The sequence below is a fragment of the Fulmarus glacialis genome, unplaced genomic scaffold, assembly GCF_000690835.1.
Source record: "Fulmarus glacialis isolate BGI_N327 unplaced genomic scaffold, ASM69083v1 scaffold10790, whole genome shotgun sequence".
In the NCBI taxonomy this organism is placed as follows: Eukaryota; Metazoa; Chordata; class Aves; order Procellariiformes; family Procellariidae; genus Fulmarus; species Fulmarus glacialis.
Window position 1 is genome coordinate 21,983 of NW_009189623.1, and position 5,926 is coordinate 27,908.

Genomic DNA, 5,926 nt, shown 5'->3' on the forward strand with positions numbered 1-5,926 from the left:
GAGGTGAATGTTACACAGCCCTGGAAAAAGGAGAAAGAGGGATTGAAGAGCATATGTGTGATGGCAAAAGTTGTGCCTTCTGCATTGGATATCTGCCTTCCCTCCGGCAGGGCTTAGGGGAGGATGTAGGCTTTTTCTCTGCCCTTCACTTACCAAATGTTTCTAGGCTTTTCCCCTAGGCTGAGTACATATCTGTTTCTCTTTTCCTTTAATTTTGGTGTTGGAGCTGGTTGCAAAATATGTTTATAGTCTGTCCAATCTTCTCTTCTGGAAACAGAAAAGTATTGCTAGCATCAGGTCAAATTAGTAGAAGTTTGGCAGCAATTTTTTGCTTGCTTTGTTTCATCATGGGGTTATAGTTGCAATGAATACAATAATACTTAAGGGTGCAAATTTTGCCATTTAAAAATAGGGAACAAAGTGGTGGAATACTAAAAATTAGATAGATATACACATTTCACTCTTCTTTTTTTTTTTTCTTCTTTACTAGACTTCCAACACTGGCCTAAAGCCACTGCAAGACTACAAGGGAGTAAAAAGCTGTCATTTTACTCTGTGTGTAAACCAATTGTTTTCTTCATAAACACTACCACTTAGTTTTATTTCCTGTTCTAACGTGACTAGTTAAAATGTTCTCACAGGACCATTACGACTGGGAACTTTGTGCTATCAAGTCAGTTTTGGTCGTTGCTGGCTCACTGAAACGAGGAGACAAGAACAGACCTGAGGATCAGGTAAAATCTTCACCTGAAAGCATCTAAGAGTGAGAGCTGTTTCTGGTGTTTTGCCTTTGGATAAAAACAGAATCCTAAAAAGAGGATTTGATGTTCCTGCGATATGTGGTTTACCATCCTTTTCCAGGTGCTTATGCGAGCCTTAAGAGACTTCAATTTCCTTAAAATAGTGACAGATGATATCCCAATTTTCACGGGCCTGATCAGTGACCTGTTTCCAGCTCTGGATGTTCCGAGGAAGAGGAACCTGCAATTTGAACAGATGGTTTAACAATCTACCCTGGAGCTTCACTTGCAGCCTGAAGAGACCTTTATTCTCAAAGTAAAAGAATTCATTGCCTTTAATTACTCCCCTTAAGATTTTCAATCAAAATAATTGCAAATGGGTTATATTAGACATGAAGGTTATTTTTGAGTATGTTACAGTATTGATAAGGTGTCCTCAATGTCTCAGTATTTCAAAGGCATTTTGTCGTGGCGGTAATGCTCCTCAGTATGATAAATATGCCCATAAGGAAACACGTATCCTGTTCAAAAAAGCTGTCTGCAGTGACAAACATGTTTGTTTGTGCACAGTACCAAGCATTTGTACTCGGCAGCAAATTAATTGCTGGTGATTATTTGTAGGGAGGAAAGAAGAGTGAGGGAGCAAAAACATATAAATAAGAAGGCATGGATGTGGAATGTGCATGGCTACATGTGACTTTTCTGTTGTGGTATTTCTGTCTGATACAACGCACATTGTGCTATACACATTAAAAATATGCGTGTACATCTATGTATGCATGTATAGTTATAAGAATTAGTTGTCTATAAGCTAAATTTAAACACTAATTTTAGTTTGAATTATAGACAGGGTGAAAAGGTGAAACTTGGAAATACTGGTTAGTATACGGACTAAATAAAAAGTGTGCTTATTTGGACTACTAAGAAAATATATTCCCACCCTCCTTCAAGGAACATCTGCATCTGCTGTATGCGATAGCACAGTCCTTACCTTTATTAGGGTATATTTGAAACTGAAATAACCAAGCTGGTTAAATGTGACTGATCTCAGGATTTATAAAGGATTTTCTGCTCTTGTCTATCTTGTTCCATTATCCTGAATGGTGAAGGACAATAAGCTGTACCTTGGGGTATTATGAACTTTGCCTTCTATAGAGTATTTTGATTCCTGCTAACTAGGTGAATCAGAAGACGAGCACTGAGGAACATGGACTTGTTCCTATTGGACTTTAGAAAATCAATGTGGATGCTCTTCGCTAAGACAGAAATCCATAAGCAGCCAAGCTATTTTCATTCTGTGTCTCACAGAACTATTTTTTTGGAAGAAAGGTATTTAGTGCACTGATGTTGTATTTTACCAAATTATAGCTGCACAACTGTTCTGAGTGTGGAATTCACTCTGGTAAAGTGATGGCAAAATTGTGATAACTGTTCTGTATCCCTGGGTTGGCACAATCCTACTGGACTGTATGGCCGCCTAGCAGAAGAGGATTTGTTCTCACTTGTTGAGGTAACTGCATTCATCAATTTAAGGCAATTCTCTTTCCCATTTTCTGGGAGACAAACAATGTTGGTTGATGCAACATCACCTCAGCTGAGGCAAATCTGCTGAGAAAGTATAAGTTCATTTTTTCCTGTTGAAGGGAATAGGAATGTGGAGGGGGAGATAATTTTTGTGAATAATTGTGTCTCTGTAATAAGAAGGACAACAGGAGAGGAAAGGCGCTCACTGTGTATCCCTTCTGTGCGGTAGGTTGTTCACCTGGAGGAGCTACTGGCAGTGCGTCACTCTGTGTTTGTCGTTGGAAATGCAGGGACTGGAAAGAGTAAGGTACCTGCCTACCTACGCAGCATGTTTTCTGTCTTACATTGTAAAGAGATTGCCATGGTTCTTGTAGAAAACATTCTGCATGTTGCCTTTGCCTTAGGCTGCAGTGTAATAACACGCTGTTCGGGCCATCCAGTCAGCCACATGATGTGCAACGGCCAAGCTCAAATGTTACAAGCAAATTCTACATTTTATGTGTTGTTTGCATGTCCCAAAGGAAAATTAATTGTGGCACCAAGTAATGAGCTTTCAATTTGACAGATAGACTAAGTAATACTTTGTTCTGGAAGGAGAAACAGGATGGTTTAATTAGGCTTCTAGACAGAAATAGTGGAATATGTTGCCAAAACACTAGACAAATACTTCTAATAGATAATGCTTGCCCATTTCTGCTACTAAATGTTGGCAGCTGCGTGGATTTTATTCCCCATTTAACACTTTCTATTAGAATTGACTGCAGAGTACAGCCGTTTCAGAATGGGAGTCTCCTTTCCTATCCTTAGGCTTAATGGAAATTTGGGACTAAACTAGGACAGAAGTGTGAGTAAATCAAGGTGAACAGTTGACTGAGTGCAGGGATTTGCAGTCAGAGACCGAGTTCAGGAAGAAAGCCAAAGATTCCTATTGTATCAAAATCGTGTCACTAATGTGCAGCCTCTTCCTCCTTCTCAGGTGCTGAAAGTTCTGCATCACACATACGTGAACATGAAACAAAAGCCTGTTTGGAATGACCTTAACCCAAAAGTTCTGACAGCTGATGAGCTGTTTGGTTTTATACACCATGCAACCCGAGAATGGAAAGATGGCAAGTAGCACACGTGTTCTTACTAGGACCTGTTCCTGGAGGCATCATTCTCCATCAGAAATAGGCAGAGTTGGAGAAGGTGTTAGAGACTGAATTCTTGTGTTTTTCTGTGTTTTGATGCAATGAGATGTAGGTGCAGAGCACTGGTGGCTGTGGAAAGACTGGAGGCAGGGCAGGATGCTGGCAGACAGAAAAGTACTAGCCTGAATGATGCTGATTGAGCTGCCTTAAAAGGCAAGTTATTTTCTCCCCAGACCCATGAATCCTCCCATATCTCACCCATATCATTAAGACTAATGACATACTCTCCTGTAATCAAAACAGAAATAGGTCATTATTATATAAAATGCAGTAATTTTGCTGTATTGTGTTCACTGAAAGTATTTTTTTATTTTACTTTGAATAACCACCTAATAAGCAAGCAAAGGAAAAAAGCATGGTTTTGATGCTACAAAAGCTTCTTGTTTCAGTGATGCACTAAGTCTTCTGAAATTTTAATTGCTGTGCAGTGTTGTTATTTAAGCAGTAAAGTGGTGGGATTCTATTGAAATATAATTTGCAGGTCTCCTGTCATCTCTTCTGAGAGAGCAAGCTAATACTACCCACGAGGGGCCAAAATGGTTAGTTTTAGATGGGGATATAGACCCTGTGTGGATTGAGTCACTCAACACTGTTATGGATGATAACAAGGTGAGCAACTGAGAAGCAAGTATAGTGGCTTCCCCTCTGCCTGTTTTCACATTTTCCTCTTCCTTTATTTTTCTGGAGTTAGTGTAGCAGTGTGTGTTCTTTTTTCTTCCATTCTTATAATTTCTTTGGTTTTCACTATTGCTAAGTAATATTTTAGCATCTGATTAACACATTATGTCTTGCCTATTTTGTACAACAAAAAGACTTGAAGTAGCCTACATATACTTTAAGGGTGATTGTGCCTCCTAGTGTATGAGTTGATGTAATTCAAGATGTCAATCATAAGATTATTGAAACTGGTATTTGGAAAGCCTTTCAGTAAAATAGATTTAAGATTCCGTGAGTGAAGTCCTTGCATCACTGTACTAAGGAAGGCTAGTGTTCGGGAATCTAAATAGGTCAGTTTAAGAACTAGTAGTGTCCAGACTTCTTATTCCCTTCTTATTAATTATACAGCTAAACCAATTTTGTTGTCTGTCTGAAATGCTGTAATGTAATGAAATCCAAATCTAAAATCTGAATGTAACCTTAGGAAGGTGACTGTAGTTTAGCCCATTCTCTTAAGCTTTCCTGTCTTAAGAACTTAAACCTATCCAGTGACATGGTCTCTGGTTACTCAGCAAGGTGTCTGTCTGGGGCTAGCCACATAGCCTAATTTTACCTAATGAACAGAAAGTGGCTTTTCAAAGGGACATTTCAGAGCACCTAAGTTTAGGCTCCGGCTCTGAATCGTTTTCTGTTTATTTCCATTGACATTGAGAGACACTTTGCCTCCCCTGCTTTTAGCAGCTTTTGGGAGAACTCACATTGGTGAAGCAGGCTAGTCATCTTTTGAATGAATTAAACTGTGAAAAACTCATACAAGATCAAGTAAAACCTTTTGAATTTGTCCTCGTCTGTGTTTCTGAAGTAAAAAACTATAGCCGTGTTCAAATAAAATTTGTTTAGCTACGTTCAAGAAATAGTGTATGTGCATGGTTTTGCAGATAATCCTTCCTCCTTTGTGGGGCTATAACAAACACACGGTTGCCCTGATCATGTTCTTGTTAGACAGTGTATCTTAGCTTGCTTTTGCTGAAAAATTTGCTGATGATTTCTAGGTTCTGACCCTTACAAGGAATGAACTTGTGCCTATGACTCCGTCAATGTGGCTGCTATTTGAGGTACACCATTTAAGAGCTGCTACCCCAGCTACAGTATCCAGAGCTGGTATTCTCTATCTGAACACCCAGGACGTGGGGTGGAATCTGTGAGTATCTGATGATATTAGTTAGCATTTTTAAGATACATCTTGAAGATTAATGGGAATAGACTCCATTATTTATATTAATTCTTCCTTCTAGTTTTTATTCTGACAATAGTGGGATGATTTATTTGGTGGCCATCTATATTCTCAAATATGCAGTTCAGAAAATTTCACCATCAGTTAAGTATTTATTTTCCCCTCTTACACATACTGCTTAATCAAAGCAGCAGTGTGGTGGGTTGACCCTGGCTGGATGCCAGGTGCCCACCAAGCCGCTCTATCACTCCTCTCCTCAGCTGGGCAGGGGGAGAAAAATACGATGAAGGGCAGATGGGTCGAGATAAGGATGGGGAGATGACTCAGCAGCTACTGTCATGGGCAAAACTGATTCGACTCAGGGAAATTAATTTAATTTTATTACCAATCAAAATCAGAGTAAGGTAATGAGAAATGAAACCAAATCCTAAAATACCTTCCTCCCACCCCTCCCTTCTTCCCAGGCTCAACTTCACTCCTGAATTCTCTACCTCCTCCCCGCCAGCGGCGCAGAGGGACAGGGAATGGGGGTTGCGGTCAGTTCATCACACGTTGTTTCTGCCGCTCCTTCCTCCTCACGC

General features: G+C 39.7%; 1 pseudogene; it reads left to right on the plus strand.

Annotated features, from left to right (window-relative positions):
* Window positions 1-5,926, plus strand: part of LOC104080436 — a 66,741-nt pseudogene that overhangs the window by 20,709 nt on the left and 40,106 nt on the right.